The sequence below is a fragment of the Cupressus sempervirens genome, chromosome 1, assembly GCF_028749045.1.
Source record: "Cupressus sempervirens isolate cs-2001-9-10 chromosome 1, ASM2874904v1, whole genome shotgun sequence".
Taxonomy (NCBI): Eukaryota; Viridiplantae; Streptophyta; class Pinopsida; order Cupressales; family Cupressaceae; genus Cupressus; species Cupressus sempervirens.
In genome coordinates this window covers 159835568-159858222 of record NC_143118.1, presented here as the reverse complement: position 1 = coordinate 159858222, position 22655 = coordinate 159835568, and the positions used below count along the sequence as shown (strand labels likewise).

At 32.8% G+C, this 22655-nt stretch overlaps 1 pseudogene; it reads right to left on the bottom strand.

The window, feature by feature from the left end:
• Window positions 1-1888: 1888 nt before the first annotated feature.
• LOC149576640 (putative inactive cysteine synthase 2 pseudogene) overlaps window positions 1889-22655 on the bottom strand; it is a 92932-nt pseudogene continuing 72165 nt past the window's right edge.

The window sequence follows — 22655 nt, the reverse complement described above, 5'->3', positions numbered from 1 at the left end:
ATCTTTTGTAATTGGATAACCTCTTTCTCCCTTGTCCCATTTTGATCTGATTTGGTTTCATCATTTTTCTATTACTGATTTGCAAATATCTTTGTTGAAATAATGAAAACTTGTTGAGTCATCAAAATATTTGAAACTTCATGAAATGCTTGGTAAAATTTGAGTTTTACTAAGTGAATCTCAGCAAAATGAACTCCAACTACATTCTTACCAAGTTTTACTGATCCTCTTACTGGATTTTCAATTTTTACCAATTCCACTGAGAAGGCCCCAAATTTTATGTTTCTGGCTATAATTTAAACTAGTGAGCACCTATGAAAAAATGAATTCCATAATAAAAAAGTTCATCTTCTCATGATTCTGGCGATATATAATATTGCTATATTTTCCTTCTAGAAACCCATTAAATCTTAATTTGAAAAATGCCCTTCTGTTACAAAGCTCAAATCTGCAACTTCAGATTTCAAAAATTTCAAAATATTCTGAAGTCTAAACTTTAGAAAATGAACTTTTGAATTTAAAATACCTTTCACGTATCATTCTTTTGAAAAAATAATTTAAAAATTATTTTTTATATCCTCAATTTTTGGCCCCACCCTACAATTTGGGTCAACCCATGTTTGACCAACTACCACGTGGTAGTCTCACCTAAGCTGCTCAATCACCACATCATCACCTAGGCGGGGACCTACAAGCTTGTATTTTTTAACCTATGAGCATCTCAGGAATGCAGGCGTGCATTGGCTGTTGGATTATGACATGTGTCACCATCCTATGCCTCGATGTTGATCTGCTCATCTATGTCGCATCATTGCTAGCCGATACCCATGCCACGTGTTGGATTTCCACATGCCCGCATTATTTAAACCTTGAGCACTTTGCTTTTGCAGGCATGCACCCATCATTAGATCTTGACATGTGTCAAGATCTCAATGCATCTAAATTTTTGGTGCCATGTCATCAATTTTTATTTTTCATTTAAAATACCTTCTTGGTCGACCCGACTGATGTCATCGAGCCCCACACGCTACACACAACTTCCAAAAGTCATGGGTCTTCAAGACATAAAGCATGTTGTAAGTATTTGTATTTAAACAATAAAAATCTGCTCCCACAAGCAATGTGGGATATATGATTCTTCATGTTGCCGCCAGTCCTTTTTTGAGTTCTTTGCCCTTGGCTCCCTATTCTATTGCTTAATGCATGGATGGTGGTCTTCCTTTTCTCATATGACTTTGGCAAGTTGAGCTTGCAAATTTCTTCAATTTGATGCGAGTTTTTCTTCACTCGGCTTTGACCTTCATAGTGTGGAGCTCTATTTTGGGTATCCATCCATCTGATGCATTGTTATCCAGTATAGGGTGATCCCTTAGATGAACCCTCAAAAAAGCTTGAATCCATTGTGAATTACTAGTAGCACCTCCCAGGGCAGCCTGAGCAGCATGAATATGGATGGTGTCCAATATATACTTCTCATAACTGCTTCTAAATGGTGTCTTGCCCCAAACTGGCATGAATCTCCTTTTATTTAGTTGCTTTGTCTCCTTTTATATAGCAGCTACTACTTCTAAGATGTGTGAGATTGCCACTTTTTTTCATTATGCTGATCTATTCCTTCCTACATGGCACTCTTGGCTCTCCTACCATGGCTCTATTTTAACATGGCACTCTCTGTTCTTTGAAGATGGCTTGCTCACTTTCAATGTGTGAGTTCATTCATTTGACTGCGGCCTCATGCTCCTCTAACCATGGCAGCTCCTCTTTCAATGTGTGTGGATGTATATACAATCATCTTCTCCTCTAGTGTCATGAGCTACTCTAACCTTCTTAAAAATTGTGGCTCACTCTAAAATGCCTACCACCTATCTACCCTGTCCTTTGTGACTGCTCAAACTTTTGGACTTGTGGTCTCATAATATACCTTAGGGTTTGCAGGATTGTCAAATTGTTGGAGCATATATGCATTTGGATTTTTCTTTAATATTTCCTTAGCTTTTTAGATAGCTCCCTTCATGCCCTTGGCAAACTCTTGTGAGAACAAGATCTGCTCCAAAAACCTGTAGTAGAACTCATCTTTCCAGGCTCATAGATGTTGGCATAGTTAAAATAAGTTTGTATCCCTTAGCTACAGCAATTAATGCCAAACCAATCCCTATGTTGCCACTCGTTGGCTCCATTAGTGTGGTCACACCAGGAGTAATGGCCCTTTTAGCTTCAGCATTAGCTATCATACTGTAGTCTATTCTGTCCTTCACATTAGAGCAAGGTTCCATGATTTCAAGCTTTGCAGCAATATTTGCAACAAAACTATCTTTTACAACACGGTTGAGATACACCATAGGTTTCCTTCCAATAAGCTTTTTTTAAGATTATGAGGATGGTTTTACTCTAAGATGATCATGCCTACCCTTGAAAATAAAAATAAACTCCTCAAGCTCCATATCCATTATGCTTCTTTGTCGGCTTAGAGTTTTCAGGATCATTGTAGGTAGGAATCACTTCCATCATAGTTACCATCAAAAGATGAACCTTTCCACATACATCCCCATTTAATTCCTTTATTGAACAATACCACTTTAAACATAGAGGCATTCACTTTAGATACTTTGAATCACTTTGCCTGATGGAATTAGTCAGGCCCCAAAGTGGGTCCGACTAAAAAAAAAATTGTTTTCAAACACCTGAAATGTTGAATTGATCTATTGATCATTTCAAATTGATTAGAATCAAAATTGATCAATAATCTATCATTTGAAACTTAATTTATCTCTTTTTGCAACTAGTCAACTTTGTGCCAGGAGGTTCATTGACTGGCCTTAAAAACTGACCAAATCACCTGATTAGGCTCTAAAAGTTGACCCACTGAATCTCTATCTTGCACACTTGTACTAGGTCAAATCTCATCTCATGAAAAATTCAAGGTCAACAGATATTCACTATCAAAGTTTACCTTTCAGAACTTCCTACAAGAAAACATGTCAAAAAACACTAAATTGGGTTCAGAATTGGCTTCAGAAACTAGGCAAATTGACACTTGGGGAGAGGAAAACTGAGGCGTTGGTTCTCTGTCATAAGGACATTATGAATCTATGATTTGGGGTTATGAAAAATAATAGGGTGCAAATGGCTATCAGTCAAAGTAGGCTACTTGGATTTGCTGACTGGAAACAATGGTAGAAAAATATTTTTTTTGCAAATGGAATTGACTTGGAAAAGTGTGTAGATGGATTCGTTATGACTTGCAAACTAACACACTTGGAGTATTTTTAGAGAAAAGCATAGTGGTACAATCCATTTGATCTAGGCAATCACGGATCTCAAGTTATGATGTCATGAATAGGGGTACCAAACAATCTACATTTGCTGACACCAGTAAAAAGATAGAAATAGTGTTTGGAATCGCGTTTGAAAATTGATCAAACAAATTCGTCATGAGCTAAAACTTGAAACATAACAAGTCTCTGATGTCTACAATGCAACACAAAAGGAATTTTAGCATTTTGGTCAACTAGGTCAAAATTATAGTATGTCAAAAAGGGCTTCCCAGAAATGTGTGCAATGTGCATCAACATGAAAATTGTAAATTTGAGGGATTCAAAACCTAGTCTCTTAGATATGGACACTAGACACTCCCAAAGTGGTGAATCACAAAACATTTATGGGTGTGAGATATTCAATGGCAAACACAGCTTCCTATCACTGTTTGACACTTACGGTAAAATGCAAATTTGGCAAATGCTCAAAACAGGACTTCACGGAATGACTCAGAATGACAATTTAACTTCATGGAACACTTAAATGCACTAAATGTAGTTCCTACCCCTAGTTTTCATTTTGTTATCATTGTTGAACTCTTTTAAAGCTAGTTTTATGTTGTTGGTTAGTAGCATTCTTTTGAGATTATCAAATAATGTGCTATGGATTCAGTTTATTATATGATGAGAACACTTAGACTCTACATTTCATGTATGTATGATGATTATTTTTAGTGATCGCAATTATTGATGATGATCATTACTTTTCTTTCAGTTATTAATGATAATTAGTAAGATAATTTATTATCATATGTGTTTTCTTATGGATACTTACCCCATACTTGCATGTGTATGGTGTGCGTGTTTGCTTTGTGTGTTTGCTTTTGTATGGCGTGTCTAATGTGGTTAAGGAAGGGAGTCATAGTCACCTGCTATTCAGGATCTACACAATGCACCACTTCCTGCCATTGCCTATTTAGTTAGTATATATTATGCTTGTACATGCATGGATTTTATGCAGGTTGCAAGTACCGGGTATCGACTTCCCTAAATTGCCAGGATGAGCGTACCCTATCATATTATCTCAATGATAAGAGATGGGAGATAAATTCTCAAGTCCAAATCCCAACCCTTTAAGCCATTTGTTCAAATTAGAAAATTAGGACAAGAATCTGAGTTGAGTACCCTTTGAATGCGTCAGATGACGTAATTCGTGATATTTACCCTTGGTTTGGTTTTGTATGTATTTTGGCTATGATGGATTTTCATATTTTACCTTTGTGAGTCTTTGATGTATTTTCTATTAATTAAGCCTAATTAAAAGATTTAATTAATGGTTTAATTAAATGGAAAATTAATATGGTATTTTAATATTTATTTTATTTAATTAATTAAATAAAATAATTAAATTTGAAAATAAAAGTTAAAAGTTTAAATTTGGAATGTGACAATATTTATTTTAATAATAATATATTTGGAGTTCATTTTTAAATAAATGACTAAATAATATTATTATTAAAGCTAATAAATATTTTAGCAATAAAGTTTTGGAAAATAAAATTTAAAAGTGGAATATATATATTTAAATTATTAAAAGATTCTAAATCTCACATGATTAAAATATAAATATATTAAGATTGAAAAGTGGAATTATAAAAGTTTGTGCATGAGATTTAATAAATAAATTAATTAAATTGGAAAGAGTAAAAGTAAATATTAAATTAATTAATGTGCATTATTTTAATATTTTCTCACATAGGAGTTGGCAAATTCTTGAAAGTTGTCATGTAGACAACACAAGGGTTTGTACTCTAAGAATGCACAAGTTGTCTACACTTAGAAGTTAACACCTTATTTGAGCACATGGTGTCTACAACCTTAAGACTCATCTAAAAGGTTGGAGAAGACTCATGCTTGGTTGTCATGCTTATCTTCTAGTTGTTTCTAGAGACACTCTAGATGCATCTTAGAGGCCTTTAAATAGAGGCTCTCCTAGTGTGTTTGGACAAGCTTAATGGAAGCTTAAATGAAAGCTTAATGGAAGCTACAAGCCTCTAGCTAAAATGGGAGCTTCAAAGCTTACATGTATTGGAGAAGATTCATATGCTCATATATTTTCTACTTGCTTCTATGCTTCTTCTAGCACTTCTAGTCACTTGGAGGTTTCGGTTGGCTTGGGTCTTGGAGGAGTCGCAGATGATGGAGAAGGAAGGAATTTTCTATGGATTTCTGAGGTATGGTGGATTAGCATCAGTGTCCAGGTGCACTCGTGATATTCACATATTTCGTTTGCACTATTTCTCTTCCTGTCTTCATCATGTCTATTAAATGTGTCTGTATACTCTTGTGAATATTTCTACAATTTGAAATTGGAATCTAGATATGCTATTTGGTTGAGAAGAAAATAATAGAAAACCTTAGTTTCAAATGAGAAAGAATTAGATCTATCGGGTTTGGGTTCGAATTAGAATCAAATTGATAAATAGATTTGAAGAGGGTTTCTAAATCTATAGTCAAACCTATTTAGAAATTAATGGTTAAATTTAGAGAACAATTATTTTAAGAGAAAATTCTTAATTCATCACAAACTGCCCTGTCGCAGCCCCTTAGATAGACCCAAACTCAGTCATTCATAACTTTTTATTGTGATTGAATTTATTCGATCGCTTTAGTCAGAAGTGGCCAACTTGGCCCTCTCCAACATATTTCAATTTCAACCCGATCCAACGGTTCATTAGGGAGATATGGATGTCGTACTGAGACTATTTTATTCAAGGACAGATATTTCTCCATTTTCCATAACCAAGAGTTCTTTATGCTTAAACTTCACAAAAATAATATATCAAAGCATGGAATGAATTAAAGATATTATTGCAATCTTCCTTTATTAGAATATTATCAATATGCATTAGTTTTATATGGTTTATTATCTAATCTAATTGAATCTAATTTAATTAAGATTAGTTAATAGTAGAAGAAGTATAATTAATCTATTTATCAACCAACATAGGAGGTATTTAGTTGAGATATTAATATTGGATTTAGATTTAAATAAAAATTATTATATTGACAAGGAGTCATAGCTACATTATAACATTGTTATAATATAGCAACAATTTGAATTATTAATATATTTGTATTATTAAATAGATTAATGGTACACCTTAATCGTGCTAAGAATTAGTTAAATATTAACCAATGAAGTTTGTAAGGTTTCTTTAAGATCAATTAATGATAGTTTTGATGAGTTATTATTTATTAATGTTTATTGGGTCTAACAAACTATTAATAAATAATGGTGTAAATAGTTTGATTAGATTTAATCTAGTGAAGATTATTTAATGATTAAAGTTTTGAATTTAAAGTATAATTGATTTTTAATCAATTGATATTCATTGAGTTGATATTATAACTATGATATTAATAATTAAGTTATGTAATAGAGATTTAATTGATATAATTCTTTTAACAAGATTGTAGATTATCTATATTGAAGTTGATAAGTCTTATGACTTGTATTATGACCTTAGATATTATATGGTTGTCAACAATGATAACGATTAAATTAAAAGACTCAAACTTTAGTAATACTTAATTAAGTTTCTAATAGAGAACTATTAGAATGTTGAAAGGTCATGGATTGTGCACCTATGAGAATTGATTAATTAAATTGATCATTTTAATAAAGTTATAATCTTCTTATTCGAAGATTGATAACTGATTCTTTTATAAATGAATAATGATCATTTGATTATCTCAAAAGTTGAAGTAACATTAAAGGAGAGTTAATTAATTAGAATATGGATCTTAGTTAAATATTAAGAACAATTTAATTAAGGTCAATGATGATCGGTTTAGTGAATATTTATCTTTAAGTTATTCTTAGAATGTAATTCTTAATAATGGAAGGATAATGCTATCGGAGAACAAATGGGTTGACTTGTAGGTCAAATGATGAAACTTAAGACACTTGAAAGTATACTTGCAAACAGAAAATTGGAAACCCCTATACTTGATTCAACTATGAGATTTTAGCAAAATCAAAACATGTGTTTGCATCGTGTATTCTATATGCTTCTTGTTTTGGGTTTTGGGTTGACTAGTGTTGACCAGTCCTAGGTTGTTACCAGAGGCTCGGGGGTTATGAGATGTGTTGGCATGTTGATCTTATTTGGTCTCGATCTTTATAAGCCCAACCATGGTTATGTGATCGTATGCTCTATGAAATGTTTGTATTTGTTCATCAGTCTTCATTTTTGAGTCATCAATCAGTTATCCTTGGATTATTTTCTAGTCATCATGATGAGACTGAAATGTGAATTTATTTCTTGAAGATGTCATGTTGTGACATGTTTAACTCAACCATTTTGGAATCTTCGATCAGTATGATTTTGAGATATTCTTGGTTGCTTTGTTGAGAACCAATGGATATTGTGATTTATCTTGAGATATATTTTAGTTATTGAGAACCAATGGATACTTATGATTATCAGTGATGCCTTCAGTTGCCAATAGAGAACTATTGTGGTCATGATTTTCTATGGATACTTTTTCAGATGCTCATGGAGATTTGATGATTCTTATTATGGATATTTGATGCTTATATTGTGGATATTTGATGATTCTTTTTTATGTATTATCTTTTGGATTTTTTTTACAGTCGCTTGTACAAGACTATGGTGATTTATGATTCCATGAGCTTAGGGTAGGTAATCTACTTGTAGTATTGGGAAGTGGCTTGCAATGGGGGCCAGGGCCCTAAGTGGTTGCCAAGGTAACTCATTGTAAGTTTGGTTAATAAGTGATAACATTTACACACTAAATGGGGATTAAATGAACCTAAAAAGATAATTTTTGATGTTCTCACCCATGCCTTGAATGCTTGTACAGGCTAGGATGGGAGTAGTGAGAATGCAGGGTTGTGACCATGCATTTCGTAGTATGCCTCGTCAGTATGAGAGGATACTAGTGGTCGCATGAGATCAGTATGGACCCGTGGAGTTTAGCTAACTGTCAGGGTAACTTGTACATGATAAATGCGATGACACTTTCCCACTTGTATAGTAGGTTTCCTACATGTCATTGTGTGCCTCTGGGAATTAGATGTCAATTTTGTGTGTGTTGGAACCTTTGAGTAGTATACTTCTAGGATTCTTGGACTTATAAAAATTTATGCTTTGTAAATTGATAGCTTGTTTGGGACTTGAGATTATCTCCTCAGCACGGTGGGAGTGGACCACTTAGGTTCCACGCGGTCAGGTGATAGTGTATTTTCCACTCTTATCATTTGAGATCCATCTGAGACACTGTGGCTAATGCTTTATTGGTTGGTATTTATTTTGATTCTGTTCTTGGAGCATTATGATAGATGATATACCTTATGATGGATGTATTTATTGATATGTTTCTTATATTGATGATTTGCATATGTTAGATGATGGTATCCTAAAAATTACTTTGCATGTTAGTAGGATGTTTTAGGATTGGCATTCCTACTATGATAATACTGATGATCTCTTTGGTGCTTTGGAATGTTATGCATGGAGGGATGGCTAAGATCCACGATGGTCTAATGATGCTATTTATGGTTGGGAGGAACCATGCACTTAGTTATTTATGTTTGTGATATATGGTTATCTCTTGTAATGGATGTTTATATTTTTTGTGATGATGTATCATGTATGACATGTAGTTTCATTTACTTTAATTGCATCATAGATTAATATTGGATGATGATGTACTTTATTTATATGGATGTTTATTCTTTTAAGCCTTTCATACCTTGTAACATGTACAGTGGATGATTGAGCTAAACTAAAATGTAATTACAAAAAAAGAACACTTGTATATGGTTTAAAAATGTTGATTGTATCATTGTTATTTCATAAGGATGTGATGTTAGATGAATAAGTTATAATTAGAAGTAATTCAACGTTAAGGGATCTTTAAAGAATGTAATCTGTTATGTATGTTATGTTTACTTTCAGTTGAATTGATGTTAATGCTTCCGTTACTATGCGTAAGTTGTAAATGGTTTTACTTGCATGTTTTTTAAAAAAAATTGTTTGGCAAACTTAGTGAAATTCTTTGGATCCCTTAGCGGGGCATTACACTAAATGGAGGGTGTTAGAAACATTAAACACCTTAGGGGCCTCAAAGGTACAACTGGGTACATATGCATTTTAAAGCATTTATAGGGCTTAAATTTCTCAAAATGAGGGCTACAATTTTGACTCAATTCTAATTTTTTATACTGTAAAAAATTACACCAACAGTTAGTTATGGAAATAAAGTTTAATTACTTGAAGTATTGATTGTATCCAATTGAGGTAATGATTATTGGTAATTTTAAGTTGTAAATGAGGTGACTTGCTAATCTGAAAGGTATATATGAAAGGTCAAGTTGAACATTCTAAAGAATAATGAGCGAGCATGCAAGTGTATTTTTTGAAGAGGAAAGTGTGAGAAAACTTTGAAGGATGGTCAGGTATCCTTGAGGAGTAGCAAATATTTATTTGATCAAGAAGGATCTAGTGAAGTAGAATAGAGATCTGTATTAGCAATTTAGTTGCATCTCATTCAGGTCATTTCATTGTTACTTTCTCACCATTGTAGCAGTGATTCCTAAATCTCTTAACAAAGTTGGTCTAACAACCATTTGTAAATCCTCTAACAAGGTGATAGTTTTATTGAATTTTTCTAAGGACCTTTTGCAAGGACACTCCTAATAGGGTGATCAAATCCTCTAACAAGGTCACACCTAACAGTGTATTTTGTAACCTTTAACCAGGTTGACTCCTAACAGGGCTCACTTTAGAAGAGCAAAAATTAGTAACTAGTTACTTGGTAGTTTTTCTCATATTGGGTTTCCATGTTAAATTTGGTGTCTCATGTGTTCATGTTAATTCATTTATGGTTGCATGTTAATCATTATGAATGTTTAAGATCTATTAAAGTTAACATACACTGCATCTACCAAGTTACAACATTTTTTTGTATGTTTACCAAGTAATAGTAGTAATTAGTTTTATCAGACATCTAAGAGATCTTTGGATTTTTTTGTGGTAATTGATTCACCCTTCTTAGTTACTCCATATATATTTCCAATAATTTGTATTAGAGCTTTTGGTTCTTACAAGAAAGGTTTCAAGGACCTAAGCTAAAGATCAAGATGTCTTACAAGAGGGAAATTCCAAGGCTTAATAGGGATAACTTTTCAGCATGGCAAGGACTACTGAGATTTCATCTAACTTTCAGTGGTGATATAGGATTGAAATATCTTGATGAAGAATATACAACTCCTTATGGTACATTATCTATTAATGAAATTGTTGAGAAGAAGACTCATAACACCATGATGATAGACATTACATTTTCCCTAAGCTATGAAGAATCTGATGATATCAAGGACTGCAAAATTGCATTTGAAATGTGGAATAAGCTAAAGGATATCTATGGAGGTGATGACAATGTGAGGAGAGAAAAATTAGAAAGTCTAAGAGGAAAATTTGATTAGATGAGAATGAGAGAGGATGAAAACATTGCCAAATATGTTGAAATGGTCGAACCAAGTGTCAGTGCAATCAAAGCTTCTAGAGGAGATATCAAGAAAGAAATAGTTGTAAGTAAAGTTCTTAGAACATTGCTTCTCATTTATGTAATTAGACTATCTACAATTCAAGAAAGAAGATGTGAAGCAAATCATAAGATAAATTTGGATGCCATAGTAGGAAGGTTGACTGCATTTGAGCTAGATAACTATGACAAGTATGTTCCAGCTTCCAAGAACATTGAATCTACATTTGAAGCCAAGCTTTCACTCAAAGAAAAGGGCAAGAAAATAAAGGGAACTCAGTCAAAAAGTGAAGAAGAATTAGAGGAAAGCTCTGATAGTGATCTTGAGGTTGTTGAGGGTCTACTTGCAAGGAAATATTCTAGAGGCAAAGAAAAATACAAAGGTAAGGTTCCCCTAATCTATTTTTCATGTGAGGAAATTCATCATATTGGAGCCAAGTGCCCAAACAAGAAAAAAAAGGATGAGAAGAAAGGTCATAAGTGCAATGGTAAGAAATATTTCAAATCATTCAAGGATAAAGGTAAGAAAACATGTTTTATGGCTAAGGACTCTAAGGATTTTGATAATAGTGAGGATGAAATAGTTTACATTGTTGTGAAAGATGAATCTGATAATGATGAGGAAGATAAGATGGCACTTATCTCTCATGTGAGAAAAAATGATACATGGATCATAGATAGTGGTTGTTCTTATCATATGACTGGTGAAAAAACCAAGTTTGAACATTTTGAAGACTATGATGGTGGTAGTGTAAGGTTTGGAAATAATGAACCTTGTTGCATAAAAGGAAGAGGCTAAATCTCATTAACCAAAGAACTTGTATGTGATAATGCATATTGGGTTGAAGGACTAAAACATAATCTATTGAGTGTGGCACAACTAATCAATATTGGATTCAAGGTGGAATTCATGCATGAAAAGGCAAGACTGCTAGATGACAAAGGAAAGCTTATTGGATCAAGTATACAAACAAAAGGTAACTTGTTTTATCTTGAACTTGGTAAGTGCTCATTTTTTATTTCTCAAGTTGAAGAAAGTTGGTTATAGCATAGAAGGTTATGTCATGTGAATTTTGATAAAATGATAAAGATAAGAAAATTCAAGAAAGTAAGAGGCATTCCTAGCATAAAGAAACCTTATGTTGGTCTATGCAAAAATTGTTAGATTGGTAAGATGGGAAAGACTAGCTTTAAAAGTAAAAACTATCAGTCTGGAGATATTTTGGGAATTGTGCATAATGATTTGTGTAGACCTATTGGAATTGAGAGCTATACTGGAGAAAAGTTCTTCATTCTTTTTGTTGATGACTACTCTATAATGATGATTGTTATGTATCTGAGAGAGAATTTAGAAGCATTTGAGAAGTTTGAATTGTATTTAGCTAGAGTAGAGAAGGAAATAGAGAAAAGATTGAAATGCTTAAGATCATACAGAGGTGGTGAGTTCATTTCCAATGAATTCAATAACTTTTGCATTGAAAGAGGAATCAAAAGATAGGTATCAACTCTTGGAACTCTTGAGTAGAATAGAATAGCTGAAAGGAGGAACAAATCTATCATGGATTGTATAAGGACTCTAATGATTGAAAATAACATTACTATCAAATACTAGAAGGAAGCTATTAGCACTACAGTTCTTATCTTCAACCAAGTATAGCTAAAGAAGGACTCATTCAAAACCCCCTATGAGTTATGGTATGGCTATAAACCCAATGTAAGTTACTTGAAAGTATTTGGAAGTAAATGTTACATTTTGAAAGAATCTAGAAAAGGAAAATTTGATGTGAAGGGTGATGAAGGTATATTTTTGGGATATTCTTGTAAGAGTAAGGCATATAGATGTTTGAATTCATCTACTCACAAAATCATAGAAAGTGCACATGTGAAAGTTGATGACTTTGCAGAAAAGACTGAAGAAGAAAGCAAAAAGGAATGAGAAGAATATAGGAGATTTGTTTTCATTGAACCTGATATTGTGTCAAATACATCTGTCAATTAGGAGACTTCTACTCCTGAGTCTTCCTCATTCATCGAGTTGCAAGAAGTTAAAATTGAGTTGTAGGAACCTGAGTTACATTCTGATGCTACTGAGAAAATGCCTACCAAATCTAAGTAGCCAGAACCTAAAGTTGAAGTGCAAGAGGATGAAAATGCAATTCATTCAAAAGGAAAGGAACCTATATTGACCAAGTATGTCAAGAGACGTCATGCACTAGATTAGATTATTGGAGACAAATCAGAAGGTACTATGACAAGAAGTCAGCAAAAAGATACTTGTTTACTTGCTAATTTTGAACCTAGAAATGTCAAAGATGCATTAGAAAATGAAAGTTGGATTGGGGCTATGAATGAAAAGATAGAGAAAATTGAGAAGAATAAAACATGGATTCTTGTACTTAGGCCTAAAGATAAAAATGTGATGGGAACTAAATGGGTATTCAGGAATAAGTTGAATGAAGATGGTAAAGTACCAAGAAATAAAGCTAGACTAGTATGTAAAGGCTATTCTCAAGAAGAAGGAATTGATTATGGAGAGACTTTTTCTCCTATTGCAAGATTGGAAGGTGTCAGGACCTTACTGGCATATGTAGCATATAAAGGTTAAGGTATATTAAATGGATGTCAAATCAACATTTCTCAATGGTATTTTGGATGAAGAAGTCTACATTGAGCAACCCAAAGATTTTTTTAATCTAGACAAAAAGGGCATGGTCTGTAAATTACACAAAGCATTGTATGGTTTGAAACAAGACCCTAGAGCATGGTATGAGAGATTGCATAACTCTCTTATTCATATTGGTTTCTAGAGAACTAATGATAACAGTAGCTTGTACATCAAGGAAGGACCAGATAACAAGATTGTTTTGGCAGAAATATTTGTGGATGATACTTTTTTTATAGGGAATGATGATCTATGCAAAGATTTTTTAGAGAAAATGAACAAGGAATTTGAAATGTCTATGTTTGGTGAGATTAAATTATTTGTTGGTCTTCAGATTTAATAGAGCGGGAATGGTATCTACATCACTCAGTCTAAATATATCAAGGAGATACTCAAAAAGTTTGTTATGGAAGATTCAAAACTAATTGGAACTCCCATGTGTATTGGATTAAAGCTTACCAAAGATGATGATTCAAAAGAGGTAGCTCAGACCTTATATAGATCAATGATTGGAAAATTATAGTATGTATTTCATACAAGGCCTAATATTTCTCTTGTAGTTGGTATAATGGTAAGATTTTCAACAAAATCTAGAGAAAATCACATGATGGTAATCAAGAGGATCTTGAGATACTTGAAAGGCACTGAAGATTATGGATTGTGGTATAAATTTGGAGAAAATTTGGACTTAAAAGTGTTTACTAATGCTGATTGGATAGGAAAAATTGATGACAGAAAGAGTACAAGTGATGGAGCATTCTTTCTTGGAAAAAGGTTAGTATCTTGGACAAGCAAAAAGTAAAATTGCACATCCCAATCTATAACAGAAGTAGAATATGTTGCAATAGCAATGAACTACTCTAATATTGTTTGGTTCAAATAGTTATTGGAAGGCATAAAGGTTGAGATCAAAGAACCAGTTGTTATGTTTTGTGATAATACAAGTGCAATTAACATATCAAAGAATCTAGTGATGCATTCCAAAACCAAGCACATTGCAATAAAATACCACTTTGTCAAAAAATTGGTGTAGGATAAGGAGATCAGATTGGAATATGTCCATATAAAAGATAGATTGCTGACATATTCACCAAGCCATTACCTAAGGACGCATTCTTGTATCAAAGAGGTAAGTTAGAGGTCATTCCCCTATCTAAAACTCACTAAAATAAAGTTTTAGTAATGCATGAATAGGAACGGAATTGAAGATCTATTAGTTGATGTAGCATAGTCATGGGAACATTACATATGAATCAGTACTCAAGGTACATTGATACTCATTTGGTATGCGTTGTCTTTGGCATGTGTTGTCAATGAGGGATATTTTACTGTCATATCTTTTTGAAATTTGTTTGTGGGAGAGTTTACTATTTTGAGAAGAAGTTGTGCAATTCCTTCACACAAAGATATTACTGCATTAGAGAAGTTTGTGGCATAAAATCTAAGAGGAAGAAATTTTTCTGTCAGAGAAAGACTTTTTTTCAAATTTCATTGTGCTATGACATGTTCTATTACCATCAATGCCAAAGAGGGAGATTGTTGAATATAATTATCTAATTGTGTGTTGTCTTTGATGTTACACAAATGTCATATCAATTGGCAAATAGTGCTTACCAAGCTTAGTTAGTTAGAAAAGAAAATTTTAGAGTCTACTGAGCATTCTTGGAAATCACTTTGTGGAAACAGTGTCTACCAAGCTCACTCAAGCATCAAAGGATTTTATGGCAGAAGTCAGTGTTAACTGAGCTCACACGATTAATGAAGGAAAGTTAGTGTTTACCAAGTTCACTCAGTCTTCAAATGATTTTGTAGGATTCATAGTGTTAACCAAGCTTCAATTGGTTAACACAAGAAATATTTTCTGGAACAGTGTTTACCGAGCAAGGTTGGCTAATGAAGGATTTTTTTAGTTTGGGAAATAAAGTTTAATTATTTGAAGTATTAATTCTAGCTGACTGAGGTAATGATTATTGGTAATTGTAAGTTGTAAATGAGCCAACTTGCTAATCTAAAAGGTATATATGAAAGGTCAAGTTGAGAATTCTAAAGAATAATGAGTGAGTATGCAAGTGTATTGTTTGAAGAGAAAAGTGAGAGAAAACTTTCAAGGATGGTTGGATATCCTTGAGGAGTAGCAAATATTTATTTGATTAGGAAGGATCTAGTGAAGCATAATAGAGATCTGTATCAGCGATTTGGTTACATCTCATTCAGGTCATTTCATTGTTACTTTCTCACCATTTTAGCAGTAATTCCTAAATCTCTTAACAAAGTTGGTCTAACAACCATTTGTAAATCCTCTAACAAGGTGACAGTTCTATTGAATTTTTCTAAATACCTTTTGCATGGCTACTCCTAATAGGGTGATCAAATCCTCTAACAAGGTCACACCTAATAGTGTGTTTTGTAACCTTTAACCAGGTTGGCTCCTAACAGGGCTCACTTTAGAAGAGTGAAAATCAGTAGCTAGTTACTTGGTGGTTTTTCCTATATTGGGTTTTCACGTTAAGTTTGGTGTCTCATGTGTTCATGTTAATTCTTTTATGGTTGTATGTTAATCATTGTGAATTTTTAAGATCTATTAAAGTTAACATACACTGCATCTACCAAGTTATAACATTTTTCTGTATGTTTACCAAGTGACAACAATAACTAGTTTTATTAGACATCTAAGGGATCTGTGGATTTGTTTCTATGGTAACTAATTCACCACCCCCCCCCCCCCCCCCCCCCCCCCCCCCAATCTATATTTCCAACAATACATTTCCTTGTGAGCTTGACACACCTATGTCACTATGAACATCCTTAATAGTTATAGTATTGTTTTCACTCTCCCATACCTTTTGTCTAATGGCATCCTCCAATGTATCAAGATCATTATATACATATTTCTTAGTTACCTATTCAACTCCCTTACCTTTTCCATTCTTATTAGTATCTTTATCAAATGTTAATCCAAAAAAAAAATTTACAATGCTTCATTTTATTAAAACATCTTCAATTTTATGTTTTAAAACCGTAAATTCTCTATACTTAGGAAGACATCTATTCCTATACTTCTCCAAAAAAAAATTATTTGATTAGATGTTAGTTTAGGCATGATAGTAGCTAATGCTCCTTCTCTTATCTATCTCTTAGTCTTTATTGCATGTTTCCATTTCACATCAATTCTACTATACAATTCATTTGGAATATTATTTCCTATCTCCATAGGTGTAGTCTTAAATTTATCCATCATGCCTAACATGTTTTTTCTACTTTTAACTTATAAGTTGCACTCAATGTATCATACTTTATGAATTTAAAGTTTGATAAGCCTACATAGTTTCTAATTTGTCACATACCTTGTCAATAGTTTTAGGCTTTGTATGTACAACAACTTAGTAGTGACCTAGTTCATCTTATTCTATTTTCTCCACATCTTCTTCTTCATCATCCTTCTATGTTAAAATTTCTTCTCTCTAGTTGACCTTTGGTGGGTGAAATTTTTTTCTTTATTGCTCTTGTGCCACTAGAACCTTCTCTTGGTTTTACAATACTTGCAACAACCTTTTTGACTGGTGGCTCTACACTAGCTATTATTTTTTCTCTGGTTCTTAGGTTGAGTGGTGCAGGAGGAGAGAGGGGCTTAGATATTACCTTCTTTATAGTCTTCTTCACCTTAGGCTCTTTGATTTTAATTATCTTGGCCTCCTTTTTTGGTGAAGAGATGAGTGCTAAGGCTTTACTTTATTTTTTCTACACACTCTTCATCTTTCTCTGCATCACCATTACTTTCTTGATCTTCTCCAAGTCCTTGTGTGATCATAAAAGGTCCTTTCCCTCCATTTTATGTGCCTAGTTTCCCTTCTAGGTCTTCAATCATTTTTTCCCATTCTTGCCAATAGAAGCAAAATCTATATATCTACTATTATTCTTATTTTTTCTTCTTCATACTTGTCAAAGGACTCAACCTGTGCATCAATTTCTTTAGTAAGTAGTGGAATAATTGTTGCACTTACATCATCAATGTCAATCTCATATCCAAATGGTTTAAACTAGTTTATCCTTAGCTTAATTGCCTATACATATGTGTGGTCAGTGTCAACTAGAAAACATGCATCATTATAATAATTCTCAACTAAGAATGTAGGAATCCTTGTTCTTCTCCTCATTTTTTGTTTAAATAGATCAAAATATCCATCTAACACATTCTAAAAAATGTCTCCCAAATTTTCAATATACTCACTTATCTACCTAGTAGCATAATATTTTCACACAATATTTACAACAATAGGAAAATAAATTTGAACATAAAAGAAAATAGACATTATCAGTGATCCAACCTTACACATTGAATTCATAACTTTTTTTTATTAATAAGAGGTTCTCAACTAGTTGCAACTATTGGAGCTCAACAAGATCATATTCGTGGTTTTTTATTACAATATTCCAAGCCTGATCTACTACTAGACATGGCACACTATTTAGTTTGCTTGAATAGTAAAATTTATGTGCAATCACTCTCACTACAAAATCAATTAATGGCTTAGTGATTTTTGAGATGGGCATGTGATTTCCATTCCACTCAACCTTGGTGAATTGCATCTTTTCTCTTGCATTGCATTTTCTTCCTTTTATCAAATGTTGGATACCCTGAGACAACATGAATAATCTTCTTTGTGATTTTGATTAGCCTATTCTCTAGCCATAAATCCATGTCATGAATTTAGCTTAGCATAGCCTTGATCCGTTCAATTTTGAAATTTCTTGAAAAATCTAGGGTATGCATTAACCATTTCTTCTCAACAATCTTGAACTCATCCTTAATACTCCTTCATTACATAACTTCTTGTATGCCGAATGAATTTCATAGTCTCCTACTTCACTAATTTTACACATGTAACAACTCCATACATCATGTATCATGATAACCCTAGGTGAAATTGATGATAAAGCTCCTATTGAATCTCCTTTCATAGCAATTTAAAGAATAACATGGTATTTAGGTGGAGGAAAAGTGTCACACTTCACCAATTGAACATTGCTTACCATTTCTCCTTGATTCTTTGTAGCTAATGATGATCTAGATGCCATTTTTGCATTAGGGTTTTAAAATTTTACTTTCTAAACAACTCAACACAATTCATAATCAACACTCAATCACTCTTCAATAAAAAATTTTCTTTTAATCACCTTAGAATGACTTTACAATTTTCTTAAATCACTCAGTCTCTTGAAATATGAATGCAAGGTGTGTAAAATTCTTTCAAATTTTTTTTATATACCTTCATTCATTCAAATTAGGGCTCTCATAAATGATGTGTACTTAGGTGGAATCTATCTATCTCGATCACCATTACTATCCATAGTATAACTCAGACAATAACATCTAACTTGATCAACACATTAGTTTGGTCATTGTGAGTACTTAGTCCTTGTTATAGTGCTTGGTCAACACAGGTGGTATTACTGATGCTCATCATCCAATAATGTAAATAATTCCATTGCATGGTTCTTTTCATAAATCTATTATAATGCATCTTATTTTATGAAAATATGAACTTTGGCACAATTCATATTGGGAATTGATATAAGATAAGTCATTTGAAAATACAACTCCCTACATACCCTTTTGATTAGTTTGAGGTAGTGTGATCATCTTCTCCATTAGTTTGGGTGATCTTAGCTTTACTCATTTCATTATTTCTAGCCTCTACCTTCTTCCATGTTTGGTTCATCTCCTTCTTCTTTTTTTTCTGCATCTACTTTACCTTTTCCCTTGATGTGTTCATTATTTGGTTTTGGTGCTCAGGTCCTACATTTTTTGCTCACATGTCTAGTCTCGTGACAAATCAAATAAACTATGCTTCCATTTAACAATTTCTTGTAGTTTCCTCTTAAATGTTTTCTTATGCAATTTTCTAGAATATGATTATATTCTCCACAATAATGACAACTATAACATGTATTGTCATTCCAACTGCAAGTCTTACCATTATTAGGTGCATTTTCTTTCCTTTTGGTTGTCCAGATAGATTTTGCCAATGATCTGCATTCATGTGCTATATGTCCATACTTTTGACGATTGTAACAATGTCCCTCAAATCTAGGTGTAATAGGTGTATTTCTAACCTTTGATCTACCTTCATGTCCTTGATGACCTTATTTCTTGCAATTAAAACAATTACCAACAAACTTAAGTTCAGGGTTTTTCTTACCAATCTTATTTTTGCAAAAAAATTATGTGTATCCCATTTTACCACAATGATAGCATGTAGGTTTATTTTTGGTTTTTTGTTTCTTTGATCTCCACTCTTGGATGATTCTCCTTCTTTATTATATGAGTAATTCTTGAGACGTCCTAATCTAGAGGTATCATTGGATGACCTCAGTAATATCATCAATTCTTCAAAATATCTTATAGCTTCACTAGGTTTGTTCATCCTTTTCAAGAATTCCTTTCACATTTTAACTCATTCCTTAGTTGGTCACTTTGTGATTCCATATTTGTAATCTTCGTGTCCTTTCTATTTAGTTATTTATTTTTATGTAGCAATTGATTCATCATGCATAATTGAGTGCTTGTAAGATTTTGCACATTAGATGGTCGTTCTTCAAGTTTAATACCCATTTGTCTTTTGTCTTCATCATCCATAACTTTTTCTTCTTCAACTTTCTTCTTTTGTTCAGTCACCTCACATAACCTTATAGATTCAATTTTATGTTTTCTCTTCAATCCTATAAATTATTCATTCAGAGTGTTTCTCTTCTTTAGTAGGTCTACTATTGTTGCATCACTTTCACTAGAATTCTCATTGTCAAGCAGTCATTTGTATCTATCTCTTGATAAAGTATGTCATTCTGCTAGATATAAATCTCTCTTCTTTTCTTTAAGGGCTTCTTTAGTTCCTCTTTTTCTATATCAAGTTTCTATAGTATAATCTAGATTTCAATCATTTGATTCTCAATCATATTTCCCAATTTCTAAGTCTCCATCTCTAAAATCTCAACTCTCAAGTGGTTAGAATTCTTCCAATAGAAGAAAGATTTGATACTAATTTTTAGAAGTTTATTGGAGTGGGGCTGAATTAGTATCACACAAAAATTTAACCTATTAAACAACTTAGTTATAATCACCACATAATCCATTTCAATTCTAGATCATACATAACATAACTAAAAACTTCAAATTCTGAAATAGATCTAACTATGTATCACATCCATCAACAAGAATTGATATAAACAAGGGTGGATACCTACTATGCACCATTTAGAGAGTCAATTTGTATCCAAATAGCTTTATTTTATTAGTTTTTAAGGATGAGTTACATTAGAAGACTTCTCACTCCTAACAGAAAAGGAGGAGAGGATTTCTTTTAAATACATGGATATAATATGTATTCAAAGGCCAATATTTTTATCCATTAATATATGTATTGGTGCTCTCATTCTTAGTAAATATTTTTGGAGTATGTTATTTTTGTGAATGCATGTTCATGAATAATAATGGAGATAATGGCTTTATTATTGTTATGATTGTGAGATCTTTTAATTCTAGTATTCGCCTTATGTTAACAAATTTTGCAACTATGACAAAAATTGTAGAAATGATCATCTTTTGTTATTACATAGTATTTTTTCTCATGTGAATGCACTTTATGTGGCCTCATGAGTTGATGGAATGTGAAAAGAAAATTTTTTATTAAAGTTCCCATCAACAAGCGTATCAGTGGAGTTGATGAAGCATTTATCCTAATTTCATTAGTTTCCTACCAGATCCTTTTGATAATTTAATTTGTAGATGTATTATTACTTTGGCTTATGTCCATTAGGAATTTCCCTTTTAGTAATCTCTTGTTATTCTAACTTATTAATTTTCTTTTCAAACATTTGGCTAAAATAGGAATTCATATAGTTGCATTGATTAGAAATTTCATTCATCATAAAATACAAAATACAAAATACTTGGTTACTTCACAATTTTTCTTGAAGCATACAAAACCTAACTCCTTTGTATACTGATTCACAATACTTCACTCAATAAACAAATAAGGGTTTGGATCTACACTTATGTTGGAAATGATTGAAAAGATCATGAAGGAGATTGTTGGAAATGATTGAAGAGATCATACATAAAAAGTAATGGAACTGGTAAAGAATGTTCTCAATCATTGTTTTGTCATTGATGTCAAACTTGCTACTTGCAAGAATGACAATTGCTTTAATGATCCAAATACTATCAATTGGTTTATTGACAAGAAGGAGGCAATCAATAAGATGTAACTAGAACACCTAGAGAAAGGTTGAAGCTATGATGTTGCAATGAAGTACAAAGATCAGCTAAGCCATTGATGAAATAGTTTATTGATGACATACTCTAAGACACAGAGAATGGACAAACTAAAACACATCAAAGATGTAAGGTTTTAGCTAAGTCATTTGTAAAGCCTAACTAAGTTTATTAGAGAGAGATCTGAGCAAGCTAGTTAACGACAAACAAATTCCTAGTTGAAGTTGAGCAAGTTCAACTTTAGTGTGTGCCGAGTAAAGAAACAAGTGCCAAGTCAAGAAACAAGTGTCGAGTCAAGAAAGTGTCGAGTGAAGATCAGATGTTGAGTAGGATTCAAGTGTCGAGTGAAGATCAGATGCCGAGTAGGATTCAAGTGTCGAGTAACATAGAAGGTGTCGAGCACTAGTAAACCAATAATGCCAAGTTGCTACATTATTTCAAAGATCGAAGATTCACTAGATCTGAGCCGACAAGGTTGTTATCTAGAATTTTGTGAATCAAATAGAAGATAAGAGTAATGAGTTGGTGGCACAGAACACCATGTAAAACATTTTTGGAGAATACAACTGGACTTTAGACAAAGTCTTTAGATAAGAGCAAGATATGGGGTGGATACATTGTATCCTACCTAATCTATTTGAAACCCAAAAGTTGGAGAGGGAGAATCGAGCAGGTTAGGCAATCCATATTTCTATTTAAGGAGTCAGAAGGCTACAAAGCAAAGAGAGGAGGAGGTAAAGCATGAAAGCATAAAGTGCTGAAAGAGGTGCTAAGGATTAAGAGAGCATAGTTACTCTGCTTCAATAGATGACCACAGATATGGTTGCATTGGTATGATGAGTAAGAAGACTCAAGGAGACAAAGCTTGAGATGACAAGCTGTTAGAGCTGAA